The 18,589-nt window shown below is 36.6% G+C and overlaps 1 protein-coding gene across 1 annotated transcript in view; it reads left to right on the top strand.

Moving 5' to 3' along the window:
- Positions 1-18,589, top strand: part of LOC132101451 (elongation factor-like GTPase 1) — an 85,141-nt gene that overhangs the window by 36,279 nt on the left and 30,273 nt on the right. The gene's annotated exons all lie outside the window — the stretch shown is intronic.

Genomic DNA, 18,589 nt, shown 5'->3' with positions numbered 1-18,589 from the left:
AAACAAACATTATTTTACTATTAGTAAAAAACAACAACAACTGATAACATGAAATTATGAATTTTACTTGCCTTAAACTATCTTTCCCTGTCTTCTGAAGAAGCTGAGAAAACCACCTCCTCACACAAGCAGACTTCTGTGTCCTTAACTCCAGTTAGTTTGAGTTCTGCAAAGAGGGACATCAATGGTTTCAATAAAATATGAACATGTGATCACACTGTTGTTGCATCAAAATGTGAATTAAACAGGGAGGACACAACAGAAACATGAATTTTCAAAAAAATAAATAACTCACATCAGTCTCAAAAGAATGAAGTTATCTTGTCTCTGGATTTCAACATCTACAAAAACAAACATTATTTTAGTCTTAGTAAAAATAAATATAACGTTGTTATTCTGAAGTTTACTCTCCTTAAACCCGTCTGTCCCTCTCTTCAGAAGAACACCGTCTCCTCCTCACAGTCTGAGACTCTCCCACACAAACAGCTTCTGTGTCTAACTCTCGGCGCACAGCGCAGACACAATGAAGACACGAGCTGGACAAGTCTGAAATATTACATGTAAAACATACTTTTAACAGTTACCACTTCAGCAGCCTCAAAATAATTATGCTAGTCTTTACTACACAATGCTTCACTAACTGCTGGTTCACAAACATGCATGGTGAGATGGATTGGCTTTATCATCTGCTGTGGGCTTCACCTCAGTGCTAAAGAGGTGCTCTGGCTCTTCATCTAACAGAGTCTCATCCAGGACTCCCATAGATATGAGTCAGTGTCCAGATCGAGGCAGGAGCAATTAAATCTAATGTATGATTCCCAGTGTTCCTAGCGTCATAGAAGTGTGTGTGTGTGTGTGTGTGTGTGTGTGTGAGATGCTCTGATGAGACTTCATTTCCATTCCTCATTCCTCACCTCTTTAATGCACATTCAACTCTTGTTTTTGTTTGTGTGCTCTAATGTGAAATTGGACTGACAAAACAATCAGATATTGATATATTTTGATTGATTTGGTCTTTGATACTTTAGTTTAGAGGTGCCTAAACCAGGGTCCATGATGACCTTTGATTTGATAAATATTTTTAGTGTGTGTGTGTGTGTATATGTATATATAACCTTTATTTTGTTCATGTTCTTTGTTCTAGTTTTTTTTTTGTATGTGGGTTTTTTTCCCATCCAGTAGATGAGCTGCCTATGTTTTGTTTTTGGTAATTCAGGGTTCATTTTAAAAGAATTACCTTTACAAGCAATAATTTGACAATGACAGTTGTTTTGTGCTTTTGGTATAGTCACAAACTATTGATGTTTGGAGGATCAGGTTTTGTTGACATGAAAGCGTATAATAAATGTATCAAATGCCAAGCTTACATTTTGACATTTAGTTTTTTTTATTTTTATAACCCTTTTATTCGATACCATTTTAAATGTTTAGTTGCACCACAAAGGCTTGAAATTGCTCTGGTCTCTCTCCGGTTTGCATGGCAGTATATTGACCCACTGCCCAGTCCTTGTTTATTTTATGAGATTTTAATAAATTATGAAGGAGGGGTGCATTAATGTATCGACATGTTTGTCTGATGCTAGCTCAAGAGTGGAGCGCAGGCGCTTGTCAATAAAACACTACGCAGCTGAGTGGACATTACTGAGCACTAGTTCATAATTCACTTTGTGCATCAGTCCCCCAAACAGCCCTAACCAGATTTGAATAGTCTTAGTGAGCGGTCACATGGATCAATGGTAATGCGCGCTTTCATAATGGAGATGGAGGTGACATGTGTTAGCCTTCATTGCATTGTTTTATTGAGTAAACATTGCAGTCAACGACTGTAATTTTGAGGGGACGTTGATTGTAGATTAGCCTGTATTCCTGCTTGATTGGGCTCATTTTTGCAGCGAGGTGTGGAGGAGTTCAAATGCGAGAAAGCCTTCAGATGTGGATGGAAGATTTGTCCTTAAACCACATGACAGGTTAAAAGCAGCGTTTGACCTGGCGCTCGGCTGACTGGACCCCCCTAAAGACAAAACTCAAACCAGACGCTCTGCCAAAAAAAAGGCCCGCTCGACTCGCCACATCACACGCACACGGCTTAGTGCTGTCATACCGCCCTGAAACCAAGCCAAAGAGAAGAGCGGATGAAAGATAGAGCAGGAATAAGCGGGGACAAACAATCGCTTTCTCTGTTGTGCGGCTTACTGAAGCTTCCCTCCATCTGCTGAAACTCCACAGAAACAGGAAATGAGGAATTTCACAGTGCCTCTCTCTTCAACAGAGCATTTAGAGACTGGCTTCCTTAAATTCATGAGTGTGAATTTGAACTGAATTCCCATAGGATTGTAATGACAGGACTGAACTTTACTCAGCAAAGGAATTTCATTAGACGAACACAATAACACAAGCGAGAACCGATTGAATTTTTATCCAAAAATGAAAAAATGGGTCACCATTTACTCACCCTGAAGTTGTTCCAAATCTATATGACCTGACCCTAACACAAAAGAAGATATTTTGAAGAATGTATGGAGCCAAACAGTTGACGGTAGCCATTGACTTCCATAGTACCTTTAGGGTTTCTATCTTGTAATCCTGCTATGTTCTTGTTATGTGGTTTGGCGCCATTTTCAAGACCTTGGGGTATTTCTGTTCCAAAACAATAAAATGAATTTATTAAGTAGAGTTTGAATGTTAGTTACCATGCTGGACCATGCTGATTATTGGCCTTTTTATTATCATTATAATTAAATATTAAATTGTGGACACTTTTTTCTACCGTAATTTTGACCACAGATTACCTTTGCTCTCATCTGATTCAATCCGATAGCATAAAGTACTTCTAAAAATTAATATCTCCCTATATTTTTTTACAGTGCATTATAATTCTTTGATGCCAAAATTCACAATGTTTTTGTGACACTGAAAAAAAGCTATTGATTTTATATTTATAAACAAATTTGTATTTTTTTTAAATTTACGACTGCTTAGTTTAGAATTTTAATATTTCTTTTTATATTAATTCATACTGAAAAGTTTTATATTTTATTAAAGCTGTAGTATTAGTTTTATTCATTTCAGCAGCTGTGTGTGGCATCATATTTATATGTAAACATAATTGTTACTCCTATGTAGGTGTGTGTTACCCGTGTCTGAGAGAAGAAGATAACTCTTTGTGTTTGCATATCACAGCACAGACAGACGGAGTCACAGTATCTTTCGTCGGAACATCCTGTCGCCTCTCTCATCAGGAATATCAGCACAATGATTCGCATTTATATAATATGATGTCATTCATTCCTGTGGCCTTTCCCCCGCTGTAATTCATAACGGCTCACACATGCAGCAGAGCTTGTCTAGCGAACCATCCTTTCCCACTTCAAAGCCTCCCTCCTGCCTTTGTTCCTTCTTAAACAGGAAATCCAATTATTAAATCTTCATAAAATATGTGAAAGTGCCCCCCCCCACCCCAACCACAATGATCAAGTGTAGTAACCTAAAGAGCAATATTGAATTTCTGTAATGGAGATGAAGTCATTAATTATGGAGCGATCTCACTCTCACAGACTCCCACATTTATTTATGCTTTCTTGAGAAGCTCTTTATGATATTTGATATTTGAATGGGATTTTGCCGATGCCTGTGGTTGTTTTATCATTTATCATTTCATGGCATGCCATTCCTTTGTGTGAAGAGGTTATTTGGCACGACATGGAGATTTTTTATTTATTTTTTTTGGTTTGGGAAAATCTTACATTCCTCTTATTTCTTATCTTTGTGTGTGTGTGATTTAATGTTTCCTGGATTCTAAATCATTGGTTAAATCATTTTCATAATTTTAAGCTCATTTAGAACTGTTTAAATTTATTGTACAAGTATTGTTTAAAAATGTATATTTCTGTCTCTAAAATCTGGTTTAAAACTGTGAATGTGCTACAAGTACACTAATGAAGCGTTTTTCTTGGCCCAAGTTGCTTTTTACATTTTTTAGCAAAAATATGAGTGGTGCTTCTCTATGATGTTCTGGTCACTAGATATGGCTTGGGTCCTTCAGTGCAATTCTGTTTTTTAGCTGTTGTATATCCACTAAGTGAAAATTGAATGTTTGGCCGCTTAAAATGTAGTAGCACACACATGCTTCAAGGAATCATTTGTTTCACAACAAAGTTTGGTTTAAGTACTGTGGTTTAGGTTTTGGGGTCTGTAAAAAAAAATCCAAACCCTGTGTATGAGCAATAATAATAGTGATGATTGACATATTTATTTAGCTGCTTATTTATAATAGCAATAAGCCACTTTAAAAGTAGCTGCATGCAGATGATTTGAGGTATCATTCATTTCACAACAAAGTTTAATACTTTGATTTAAGTACCGTGGTTTAAGTTTAGTTCTGTTAAAAAAAAAAAAAAAATCCACCGTATGAACAATAATAATAGTGATGATAAATCACTGCACTATTTCTTCTGGCTTGTTGCTGTAAAGGAATAGTTCACCCAAAAATTTTAATTTGCTAAAATACAAAAGGTGTAGATGAGTTTGTTTCTTCATCCGAACAGATTTGGAGAAATGTAGCATTGCATCACTTGCTCACCAGTGGATCCTCTGCAGTGGATGGGTGCCGTCAGAGAGTTGATAAAACTGCTGATAAAAACATCTCAATAATCTACACCACTCCAGTCCATCCATTAATGTACTGTGAAGTGAAAAGATGTGTATCTGTGAGAAATTAATCCATAATAATGCTTACTCCAGTGAAGAAAGTCTATCCCCTGTTGTCCATTTTAATTGACTAACATGTTTGTTTTGGACTGTTTTTTCTTGTAGATGGTGCTTGATCTGTGCATATTTCTCCCCTGATTCAGACAAGTTTACTTTTTCACTGGAGAAAAAATATTATGGATAGAGGAAGCAACGGTTTAAAGTTAAAAACATCCTATCGATGGATTCGTTTTTTTTTTTTTACAAACATGCAGCTTCTCACTTCACAAGACGTCAATCGCTGGACTGGAGTGGATTACCTGTGGATTATTGTGATGTTTTTATCAGCTGTTTAAACTCATTTGGTGATGGCACCCATTCGGATGAGCAAGTGATGCAATGCTAAATTACCTCAAGATCTGGCCACCACAACTGCAAAAAATCTTTGAAATTCACCCACCACAGGGATGACTCCTTCAGCTGAAGAAGCGATACACATGCGAGATCAGAAGAATAAGCAGATGTATATTACAGGCCTGTGGTACGGGAATGATTGTCTGTCAGTCAGCTTGCCGGGGGTTTTAGTATCTCGGGTAGGCTGCCTCGCTCTCTGGTTTAAAGTCACGTCAGTTTGCTACACAGCAGATGAGATGAATAATGCTGATTCATGGTGGCGAGCTTTGGGAAAAGTTTGTTTTACGCTACAGCACGTGTGTGTGTGTGTGTGTGTGCATGTTTACTCGTGTCTGGACGGCAGAGCTCTGAGTAACTGGGATTACAGCTTGATTCCTGCCTCGACAGGCTCCTTCGGTTATATACAAACTCCAATCAGGGCGACCACAGATGTGGCGTGTCATCGGGTGTTTCAGTGACTGGGCAGATGTAGGACATTTGCTTTGTGCATTTTGAAGTATGCTGGTGGGGAGCGGTAGTGATGGGGCCAACAAAAAACTAGTCAGTTGTTATTTATCTAGACTTTTTAGCTTTAACGATTTAGCAGCATTGCTTTAAAGAGGATGAACTGAAAGATGAAAGTTTAGGGGTCTCAAAGTAAAATGTCTTCATACTGTTTTGGGTCAGTATACTTTTTCAACCAACACTGTTCATCCTCAAGAGAGAAATTTGTAAAAAAAAAAAAAAATTAATAAATAAAAAAAAAAACAGGCAAAAATACTGTATTTGACAAATTTAATCACTAAACAACTTTACACAAATATTATGGCTTTAACTCAACAACAATTATTATTATATTTAAATGTATAATTATATAATATTTAATAGTATACTTAGTTTTAATATCTATCATATGTAAAATAAGTATAAAAACATACTTTTAACAAAAAATGCATGTAGTATAAATTATAGTATATATTATGAATTAATAATAATAATGGTTATAATATAATAATAATAATAATAGAAAGGAAAATCATATAACTATGTATAGCTATTTGTAATAATTATAATGAAGAAAATAAATTTAAAAATATATTTCTATGTATTGTGAAAAGTGATATACAAATAAAACAAAATGTGATTTTTTTTTTTTTACGTAATAATATTGTGTACATCTTATATAAGTATTAATGTTGTTGCTACTGCTATTGTTATTTATTGTAATTATAATACATATGTTTTTTTTATCAAACGTAATATAAATTTGCACTACCAAATAAGATTTGTTTGTTTGTTCATTAATTCATTCATTTTCCTTAAAAAGCACCACCATAATCTTCATAGTCTTTTTTGTTGTTGTTTGATTATGATGGTTTTGTACAAAGTTATACTTGTTTTGCCTTGTTTTTTTTAGATGCTGTGTCAACATAGCAATAGTTAAACATTTCTTGAGACTCCTTTACGTACATGTGTTTACTTTAAACATGTACATTTCCTTTATGGATGCTCCTTTTAAAGAAAGACAATTATACAAGGTGAGACTGCTTGATTAGTTGTTTGAACGGCCAACAAAATGTAGATTAGTGTGTGTGTGTGTGTGTGTGCGCGTGCGTGTACGTGTGTGTGCGCGTGTACATGTGTGTGTGTGAGAGAGAGAGATTCACTGACTCATCACTCTGGTGTCAAATCAAGCATGACACACTTTTCCTCTCATTCCCTCGCACAGCCGTGAGACTCTCTCACCTAAACATCCCCTCTCTGCTGTCCTTCAGTTTATTGACCATTTTTCACTTCTGTGTTCTTCATGTCCTCACCCACACACTCTGTTTTTCCCCTCTTTCCTCTAGCGTGACCTAGATTTTTTAACTTGGCGAGGTCTCGCCAGGTTGTGTTGTTACCATCAATGGTTCTGTATTTGAAATTTGTTTTTGGTTGGGGGAAAAAAAAAGTTGGCCATTTTTCCAGTTTTGCAGCTGCCTGTGAATTTGACAGATGGAATGTGTGTATTCGGGTCACCGTTGCCCTTGTTTTTCTGTTCTCGGCTCAAAATGTCTTTTCTCTGGCAGTTTGTCCTTCTCAGGGCCTTGGAGAAAACATTGTGATCTTCACCCAGAGATGCTGATTCACAGTATTGCATATCCAGATAAACGTTGTCCACAATGCTGCAGTAAAATTGGCATTCATTATTGGCATCGATGGTCCAGTGAAGAACCTTTAACATCCACTGCCATTGAAGAGCCACATTAGGTTCCTCAAAGAACCTTTCAGTGAATATTAGTGTGAAGAACATTTTATAATCTAAAGAACCTTGTTTTTCCGATATAAAGAACCTTTCAATAAGAAAAAAAAAGAACTTTCCAATGTAAAATCTTGGTCCTGAAACAGAAGTGTCCTTGTGCAGGTTGATTGGATGGATGTCTTTCTTTGTTGTCCTCGGTTCCTCCTGTAGCTTCTCTCCTCTCTGCTCATTCCAGTAGATGGCGTTAAAGAGACAAACTGTCTGACTAGATGTTCTGACCCCATGTCCTGTCAGATAAAGGGCTCACGGTGGCAGTGCGCCTGAAAACATCTCCTGAAGTTCAGCTTCGTCTGCGTCTAGGGACCGTTCTGCAGACACAATCTCTCGTCTCATATGAAAGTTTAATAAGGGATCTTAATGGTTAAATCTCATTAAACCTGTCAGGAACATATCGGGGGTCATGTTTCATTTCAGAACGAAAAGAAAAATGTTTAGTTTTTTTTTGTGTGTGACTTTATTTTAAGGACAATCAAGTTCTCATTATTGTAATGTTAAAAAGATCTTGTGCTCATTACTGTAATAAGTCTATATTTGTATAATTTTTTTAATAATTAAGAATTGTAAATAAAAATAGATAACATTTTATTTTTATATAAAATAAAAATATATTAATATGAAACATAGCAATAATAATAATATTAATGTTTTTTTTTATTTTTTTTTATTTATCTGTATCATAAGGCTGCAATTCCAGTCGATTTGAGAATCATGATGATTTTATACAATAAAAGGTTATAGTTTTGGCTATTTATTTGCTGAGGATCTTAATTATTTTTATTTAGTCATTTATTAAATATTTTTTATTACAATTTAATTTATCTAAATTTCATTAGATGATCATTTATTTGACAGAAATACCATTAAATACTGGTACATTACATATATTTTAGGAATATTTTGAATAAAAAATTATATATTTTTTTATTTTATTTAAATATAGTTTTATTATTATTATTGATGTTAATATTATTGTAGCATTAATTAAAGACTATACAATGCATTCTATTATGTACTGTGTAAATTCACAAATATTTTTTTTTCTTTTTGAACAAATTGTAATGGTCGTAGAAAAACAAAAGCTAGTTGGGTGAAATATGACTTGGACATGTTCTTCACATGCTTTGTGAGATTCACTTTATAATAGCTCAACATACAAGAGCAGTTCAACCAAAACATCTTGAGAAACACTGATGTGTTTTATACAAAGGGAAACTACTGCATCAGTTACACTCATCAGTTCACCTGAGATACATGAGAATGTCTGGAGTCTTGTCTGTGTTCCAGTCCAGTATGTTTGGCAGTGTTTCTATGAGAATGTCGTGAGGATAGAGAGCGAGTGACACAATGAGAAGGTTCTGGAAGCTGCACACGCCTCACAGATGTGAATGCCATTAACTGGGCTGATTTGCTGAGTGCGCTGATTTCAGTCTTCACTTCACCACATGTCTTACAGTGCTGGGCCTTGACCAGTTCAGACAGAGGCATAAAATGTTCCACTGGCTGCACAAACACACATATCTTATTGTTGCGAACACACATTTGGCCCTGAAATCAGTTTGAAGAGCCATTTACAATGTAATGGCTCTGCCGAAACCAAAGATGTATATGTTAACATAAATTAAAGCAATAGTTCACCCAAAAATGAACATTTGCCAAAACTTTACTCACACTCATTTTACATTGCCTGATATTTCCAGGTTTTTATTTGACTGTAAGAACCCTGCAAAAAGTTTAAAATACAATATTTAAATTTAAATATATATTTAACAACCATATGTATATGTATGTATATATATGTGTGTGTGTGTGTGTGTGTGTGTGTGTGTGTGTGTGTGTGTGTGTGTATTCTCACCCTCAGACCATCCAATATGTAAATTAGTTTGTTTTTCATCAGATCAGATTTGGAGAAATGTAGCACTGCATCACTTGCTCACCCGTGCATCCTTTGCAGTGAATGGGTGCCACCAGAATGAGAGTCCAGACAGCTGATAAATCACAAGTAATCCACACCACTCCAGTCCATCAGTAAACATCTTGTGAAGTGAAAAGCTGCATGCTTGTAAGGAACAAATCTATCATTAAGATGTTTTTAACTTCAAACTAAAGTTAAAATACGAGTTCATGATCCACAATACTGCTTTCTCCATGGAAAACTGCTTTTCACTTCACAAGATGTTAACTGATGGACTGGAGTGGTGTGGATTACTTGTGTTTTATCAGCTGTTTGGACTCTCATTCTGACGGCACCCATTCACTGCAGTGGATCCAGTGGTGATCAAGTGATGCAGTGCTACATTTCTCCAAATCTATTCTGATGAAAAAAAAAACTCATCTACATCTTGGATAGTCTGAGGATGAGTACACACACACACACACACACAGATATATATATATATATATATATGGTTGTTAAATATATATTTAACTTTCAATATTGTATTTTAAACTTCTTGGTCCTTAAAGTCAAAGAAAACCTGGAAATATCAGGCAATGTAAAATGAATAAATGGAAATCATCTGTGGGATGATTTAAAAAAAAAAAAAAAGAAATTCCCATCCAGGAATCATAAACGACTGGAAAATACATAAAAAATGCATTGGTCAAAAGGTGTTGGCACCCTGTTTAAAGTCTGTTCAAGATTCTTTTCGCCTGTTGGATCTTTTAAGAGCTCTTTTTCTGCCAAACCAAGGAGACATGTGACTTAATATCCGAACAAATCACTGACTTAATATCCGCACAAATCAATGGGGAAATCAGGAAACAACACGTGCTCCGACGCGCACACGCACGTATTGTGGTTGTGACATCTATGCTCTTTCTATTGTTTGTGTTTGTTTGCACGGCTGGTTTTGTCAAGCACATTGTGTTAATGATTCATTGGATTAAGTCTTACGATTCTTACTGTTAATAATCACTGCAGGCTTCATGTTAATTATGTTCATAATTACATTCATACTGTACATTACAAACATTTAGTTATTACTACTGAGGGTTTTGTATCTTTGAAATTTTTGTGCTTCATTACAGGTTAGCTTTTCTCCTAACTAGGGCCCAGGGGAATCTGCAAACTTTTTTAAAAATATTATTTTGCTTGCCAGAGCAACATTTTCGAAGTGCATCAAGGCAATTTGACTGTTTTTTTGTTTTTTTTTTTTTTTCTGATGTGGAGCAAGCAAGAGATCGAAGTGCCAAGAGGCTTTTGGGAAACGTAGACCTTCTATTTATAACCCGAAACCCGAACAATTTGGAGTCATAAAATCGTTCATCAAGAAAGATGTCCTTGCTCTATTTCCCACTAACGCTGGGGAAAACCGGTTTCATTTGCTGGTCATGCGGTCTTTGCAATTCAGAGGTCATTTGCTGTTGCGTTCATTTATGTTGAAATAAGTGTGTAGCTGTTAATTAGTCAGTCGACACCAGATTTTTATTACTGTGTTTCTTTCTGTTTCTCTCAGTGGCTCTAGAGATCATTCAGCCTCTGAATGATTTTCCAGGATAATGCTGCGATCATTCACTGCAAAACTGTTGAAATTGGTGACCATAGAGATGGTTGCCAACACATTTTTGCATGTTAAGAGGACACTAATATACTTACAGATAAAATGCAGAGCTCAGATCTATTTAAAGTGTTTCGGTAGTTATACAAACAGACATTTGTCAAGTAGAGTACCTGCAAACAAAAAGTGCTAACATCACATTTAAAGGGATAGTTCACCCCAAAATTAAAATGTTGTTATTCCAAACTTGTATGAGTCTCTTTCTTCTGTTGAACACAAAATAATATATTTTGAAGAATGTTGGTAACCAAACAGTTGCCGGTGGCCGTTGACTTCCATAGTCTGAAAAAAAAAAAATACTGTGAAAATCAATGGCTTTGGTCGAAACTCATTCAGGTTTGGAACAAAAGGAGGTTGTGTAAATATGACACAATTTGTGTGTGTGTGTGCACGTGTAATCAAAAAAATATTTGCCTTATAAAAATGATGGGTAATTTGTAGGGTTGCAGAATATTCCTTATGGTGTTATTTTTATTGTCTATTTTAGTTCTAAAGTTATGCACACAATAAAATGCTCATTTAGTCTGTAATGGCTACTCGACCTCTATGCTCAGTTTGGCCTTGTGTTTTTTAGAGAGGCTCATGCCTTGGTGCTCCACTGAGTTCCTATTGTCTGGTTGACTGAGCATCACTAATTGCAGGTTATCCTACTGTCTCTGGACGAAGACATCAGTAACGAACTCTTTGATAGCGGTTAATTAGCTTATTAGCAACTCGCTAAGTACTGCATCGCCAGTCAAAACCAGACAGTTGCAATGTTTGAAAGAACCTACACAAGTCAACGTTTTTGCTGAGCACGACGTCAAGAACACTTGTGAATGAATTAGCTGTCGCCATACGTTTTGGATGTACACTTAAATTATGAAGGAAATAACATCACACTGGCAAAATTATAGTAATTTACGTCGTTTGAGCTCTCAATTTGTCAGTAATGGCTGCTTTGTTGTGAGAGTCTGAAGGAAACTAAATTTAGCTCTTTTGTTCAGCATCCGTGCAGAAGTAAGGGAGGCTCATGGCTCAAAAACATGGCGGGGTGGCTCATAAGTGCTGCCATCCCTCTGGGTTTCCCATAATAGCTGGAGGTTTTAATAGGCGAGAGTGCAGCTGCAAGCGCGCGGCTCTGTTTGCTCAAGCCAGAATGGTTTTCTAGGAGCTGTGCCAGCTTGCAGGGGGCAGCGTGGACCCCGCTCGCTCAGATGCCAGTGCCAGCTCTAGGAACCTGTCTGTTACTGGATTTCGTTTCTTAATTCGTTCATTATTTCTGTCTCTCTCTTTCACATAGACAGTTGGGTGAAGCTGGTTCAAGTTTTTCTTCCAACCGAGGTCAAATACAGAGAATACTGACACTTCGTGCTGTGGACAGTCTTTCTTCCATCTTTCCAGTCCATACTTCGGTCTGTCCATCTTTCCTTTTTTTGTCACCCATCATCCATCTATCCTTGCTTTCTTCATTTCTTCTTTCATTCCTTTTCTTTCTTGCCTTTCATCCACTATCCATCTGTTCATTCATTCAGTCAGTCTTTTAATTTCTTTATTTTCTTCCATCCATCCATCTTCATCTGTCCATCCATCCATCATCATCTGTCTTGTCTGTCCGTCCGTCCGTCCATCCATCCATCCATCCATCATCATCTGCCCATCCATCCACCCATCATCATCTGTTTGTCCATCCATCCCTCCTCAGCTATATGTTCACCCGTCCATCCATGCATCCATCCATCCATCATCCTTATTTCATCCCTTCCCCTTATTTCATTCATTCATTTATTCATTCATTCCATTTTTCTCTTTTTTCCCTTCTTTCCTATTCTTACATCCTTACACCATCCATACTTCCGTCCATCCATTTGTCCTTTTTTCCCCGTCAGAATCAGAAAGAGTTGTATTGCCAAGTGTGTTTACACACAAGGAATTTGTCTTGGTGTCAGGATCTTCTGGTACAGAAAGTACAAACATACTGCAGAGATATACATATAATTGAAGGGAATAAAAACACTTATAATAAAGAGAATATACAATAAATTATAAATAACAATATAGTTATAAAATATAAAGAAAAACAAATTGTCAATAGACATTTCCATCCATTTCTTATTTTCTCCCCTTTTCATTAATTAATACATTCTTTCATTCCTTTCTTTCCTTTTGTCCATCTTGCTTCACTTCTTCTTTCCTTTCTTCCATCTCTGTTCTTTCCTCTTCTTTTCCTCCCATACTTCTATACTTGAGCTCTATTGTTAGACTTCCCCAGGTCTCAGATATGAGAGTCGGCTGTATATTTATAAATCCAGACAGCAACAGGAATCAAAACATTGCTTCTTTTTTTTCCAATCATTTTTCATGTCTGGTTTTGATGAAGGTTTCATTAGGGCCCGTCATGTTCACCGTTTACTGGTGAAACATTATAATGGCATCTTGTTTTCAGATCCTGACAGCATTTAGAAATATTTGTACAAAAGCAGCTTCAATCAAGGATCAAGTACCATCCTGTACGTACAATCATGAGATTGTGACCATGGTTACATTTAAACAGAAGCCTTTAAGAGGGCTGTTTGCTATGGAAAATATCTACAGTAAATCACAGGGGCCCAAATGAATCAGTCAATTATTCTTTGAACTGGTTGCTGTCCATGAATCATCTGAATGAACTGATTCAAAATAAAGACTTGAACTTTTATTTTAGGGCCGTGCATTTAATAATTTACTCAGGTGATTACAGCAATGTAACCTTTTGGTAGTATCTTATCTTTTAAAATACTCTAAAGCTTTTTAATGTTCATGCTTTAAAGTCTCTTTTTCTCACCAAGATTACATTGATTTGACCAAAAATGTGATTAAAAACAGTAGAATTGTGAAATATTATTAAAATTTGTTCAAATTTATATTTGAATATATTTTAGAATGTCATTTACGTATTTTCAGCATCATTACTCCGGTCTTCAGTGTCACATCATCTGCCAGAAATTATTCTAATATGCTTATTTGCCTGCTAATATGCATTTTTTTTCAGGGTTCTTTTATTTATAGGAAGTTCAAAAGAGCAGCATTTGTTTGAAATAAAAATATTTTGTAACATTACAAATGTTTATGCTGTCACTTTTGGTCATTTTAATGCTTCCTAGCTAAATAAAAGTGTTCATTTCTTTCAAATAAATAAAAAAGTATATTTTTAATGTAATCAGAGCAGTATTTTCATGCTCAGGCAGAATTGATCCAGCATTGATTCAGAACTCTGAGGTTCAGTTTAGTTCGATATTATGATCTTTCATGCTCTTGACTGGTAAGAAGTTCCATCATCTTGGTTTCATTTTACGATAACTAATAATTTATAGTTAATCCCGCAATAACCCCAAACCCGTCTCCTCTTCCGTCGCATCATCCCAGGAGCGTCATTCCATCCGTCATTCGGTATTAAAAAAACAAGGGTTAGCAGAAATCTGAGTCTTCAAAGACGGGCAGTGGAGACGACCAGCTCAGCACAGACTGTCACGGTCACCCCCCACTGCTTTGTGGATTAGCCCGTCTTTCTGAGATTGTTCACAAATCTTCCCCCTCTGCTGCTGGCTTTTCAAAGCGTCTGCCCCTGTCAAATCAGGACGGTTCCGCAATCTCTTGTTTCCACAGGGTCTTTGATAGACACAGATGGTGTATTTAAAGCAATACAGAGTGAGATTAAGATATGAAATATGATTTTATTAGCAGCGTGTAGTTTCAGCCTTGGTTGTTAAATGGTAACCCCTAGACACTTGTAGTGGGATTTGGGTAATAAATTGGCTTAGATGTCTGGGAGACATTGAGAACTGGTTTTCAATTTTTGGGGGGGTTGATGTTGGTAGACGGAATGTTCCGGATTCAAAAGTCATGAATTTTGCATGTTGTTTGCTCGGGAATGTTTAAAAAGTTTACTTTAAGGGAACAATATGATGTTCTAGACCCTTGGCATGCATGGCTAGTTTCTGAAACTAGGTTTTTTCAGCCTCGAAACTTTTCAAAAGATGCCTGGTTTATAATTATGAGTACTCGTGAGGAAGCCTCAGACATGTGGAAGCAGTTGAGAAAAGCAAACAACACTGGGAGATCTGAATGTGTGGTGAGGTTGGCAGTGCCAGGGTAAGTACCGTTTATTTAATGCCCACCGGTTGCCATTTCTACAGGTCAGAAGCCCTTTGATCTCAGTCAACTGCCCTCTTTTATGTTCACCTAAAAACACAAATATTGTGGACATATTATTACCGTTTTAAATAACTGTTTACTACTTCAATATATTTTAAGCATTTGTTCCTTGTGATCATTGAACATAACTCCAGTCTTCAGAGTCACATGATCCATCAGAAATCATTCTAATATACTGATTTGCTCATCAAGAAACATTTCTTATTAATATCAAAGTTGAAAACAGTTGTGCTGCTTAATTTTTTTGTGTGTGTGTGTGTGTGTGTGTGTGTGTGTGTGTCCACTTATGTATATAGCAGTTGTAGAACAAAGGCTCTTTTAAGAGCAGCATGATGGAAGTGACTCACGGAACCCCCTCAGCACCTGGACTGTGTGTATACAGGAGGTACAGATGAATGTATGTGTTTTATTTGGGTTTAAACACTGCTCATGCTTGCTCAGCAGAACGTTCTGCATGCCCCCCAGACAGGAATGGTGTCATGGAGGTCTGTCTGAGCACAGACGGATGATTTCACTGCTCTGCTGAGCGCTTATCTCCTCTGCATATTCTGTTCTCTCTCACACTCTCCCGATCTATTTAGAAAGTCTTTCAGGTGAATTACTGAAGAAGAGCCATTCCATAGAGTGCATGTAAAATATATATTAATATAAAATGTGTGTGTGGGATCTAAATGTTTGTGTATATCGGTTTGCCAGTTAAAAAAATCCTTCAAACAAAGAAACAACACTGCATAAGATATTAAGTTTTTGTCTTACTGCAGACTTTCTTTCCACTAATTTTAAGAATTAAAAACTTATAAAGTAAAAATAAAGTTAATGTATCATTTTTATCTTTTCAGATATTTAAACGTGAAAACAATACAGAAAACTTTTGAATTTTTCTCCTTTAATACTATTAAATGTTTCCAAATAGAATTGAAAAGGTTTTTTCATGCTCCTATGTGGATTTTATGTGAGGGAATGGCAGGATGTTGGGGTCTTTTTCAGAAGCTCAACCTCTTCACCTCACCTCTACCTCGCTCCAAACAATGTTCATACTGTTGCTCCCTCTACAGAATCCCTCACTTCCTCTACATGGCTGTTTCCTGTGGTGACGGCGGTCATATTGCCGCCCATGCTGCATGTCAGATCTGTTGCAGACATTTTGAGGATGTATGCCTCCCCATGTCCACCGTCTCTGTTTTTGTTTGTTTGGTTTTTTTTTTGCTGCAAATTTTCTCTTTTTCTTGGTCGCTTGTGTGTTGTGGAACAATTAGTGGGGATCTTTGGGGAAAATAAAGTGTGTGTGTGCAGAAGACTAATGTAATATAATATTCAGTGTGTGTTTCTTGGCCAAAGGGCAAGTCTGTCTCGGCCCCTCATGATCCTCACATCCACAATCTGTTAAGTTTAGTAGAGGGACTTTCCACTGAGGGGACTTTCCATGGTGCTACTAACGGAGCCAGAAAGAGCTCTTTTCCACGGCTCCATATGATCCCCCTGTAGAATAGCCATCGCTGCTGAATGCTGCTTTTCAAGCACAGGAACCTGGTCGATTTGGGTGTAAATTATCTTTAGAGAATTTTACTGAATGAAATCTAAAACAAAAGGCAGCATGCCAGCATTTTAACAGCTTCTAAATTTGTAATCACCAGTTGAGTTTGTCATTAGTGGTGTTTGCTAAGTGCTGGAGTATAAAAGGCTGTTTTGATTTTATTTGCATGCAAAATACCACAGCACTTTCCCAGCACATGCTATGCACTACAAAAAGCTTTCTCATCCATGTATGTGGTCATTAGAACATCTAAAATTTATACCAAAATAATAATATCTGAAAGTCTAAATATCACATGCAGCATTGCCTTAGTCTTTTTCTTTGTGGAAATCAAGACTATATATATATATATAAATAAATACAAGACAATAAGCATATAATATATATAAATAAATACAAGACAATAAGCATAACAGAGTACTTAGTGAAAGCTTGCTCCAGATTCTTCAACAAAATCTGCTAAGGCACTCAAGGAAAAAAATCCTCATCCTTCTGGAGCAAACTTCACCAAACTATCCGCTTATGAGTCCAACGCTGGCATAGCCATCTACTGGCACCAGTGGAATCTGTGTGTCTGCAGAAATCACCCACAAGAGCTTCATCTCATGCCTGATCAACTCACTGAAACTCAGGAGCTGTGTGGCTCAGGTCCCAATATCCCGGGTCTGATGCATTCACTGCTTAAAGCAAAGTCTTACACATTTCAAAATGACGGAACTCTAAAGAACAAAGCAACCATTTCTGATGTCATTTATTTCCTGTTCCACATTGCTTTCGGGGCTAGTTGACACTATATTAATTTGAGGTTTTGAATCAAAAGGTCAAACACGTAAATGCTTGTTTGTCTAGCTGTGGTTATGTTGGAGTTTTATATACAAGGTTTTTCTTTTAATGTTTATTTTTTTTATTTTTTTTGTAGTCGAGACGTTAAGGTGTGTTTTTGTACTGTAAGTGATTTTCAAAAATAATAGACCTGCTCTGAGAAATATTCATTGGAATAAAAAAGTGACAGCTAAGAGTTCTCTTACCATCTGATACAATCACTTTACTATGGTACAGTACTTCACTGTGAGGGAGACTATATTTGAATGGGTTGATATATTAAATGATGACTGAATATTAAATTTGTTTAAGCAGCGGTTCCTGTTTGTGGAATGAACATTGACGAAACAGAGATGGAAACTAAATGAAAAATGGTTGATTTGTTGGTCCTAATTGCTGTTTACTGCATTCATGACAGTATCTTTTATAATATCAGACTGGAAAGGGAAAAGATAATAAATACCTCATTAACATCAAATGAATACCTCAGCAGGGTGTCAAAGAGACGGAATATGTTAAGTCAACGTTAAGACAGTCTGGACCGGGATTTAAAAAGAAACTAATTATATATACAATCCAGCTTTGTTGGCAGAATCTGTCCATTCTTTGTGGAAATCTCTCGTCTCTTACCTCTGAACGCGGGCCGCACTTGACACCGAACACAAAGCTTGGTGCTTGTGCTGTAAACAACGAATGAAAGCGAAACCTTATTCATAAACTCTCGCCAATGACATCAACCTGCATCCTAATTCTAACCGCATCCATCTCATACAGGAAAAGCACAGAGAGGAGCAAAAGGAAGGGAGTGTTTGAGAGGAAGGCCTGTGATTCAGACACAGCTGTCAGAGTCCAGCAGCGTTCGTTTGGCTCTAACAAGACAAACTCAAAGACGGGTGGCTAGAAATCAATTATTTTTGCGAGCGTGGGAAGAATATGGTTATGCGTTAGCCCTGCGATTGAGGGGATGGGAGTGAGAGAGGTTTTAAAGTTCTGAAATTATTCAAATTAGGTTATTATTTTTCAGTGAATCATCTGACCTTTAAATACTTAGAGTTTGATTTGAATTGTGATTATTACCTGCAGCTATGCATGCCTTCTAACCTAGCAAATATCACATATTTT

Source organism: Carassius carassius, chromosome 2 (assembly GCF_963082965.1).
Source record: "Carassius carassius chromosome 2, fCarCar2.1, whole genome shotgun sequence".
NCBI classification, from domain to species: domain Eukaryota; kingdom Metazoa; phylum Chordata; class Actinopteri; order Cypriniformes; family Cyprinidae; genus Carassius; species Carassius carassius.
Note: the sequence above shows the minus strand (reverse complement) of the source record. Positions and strands in the feature narration are given on the sequence as shown.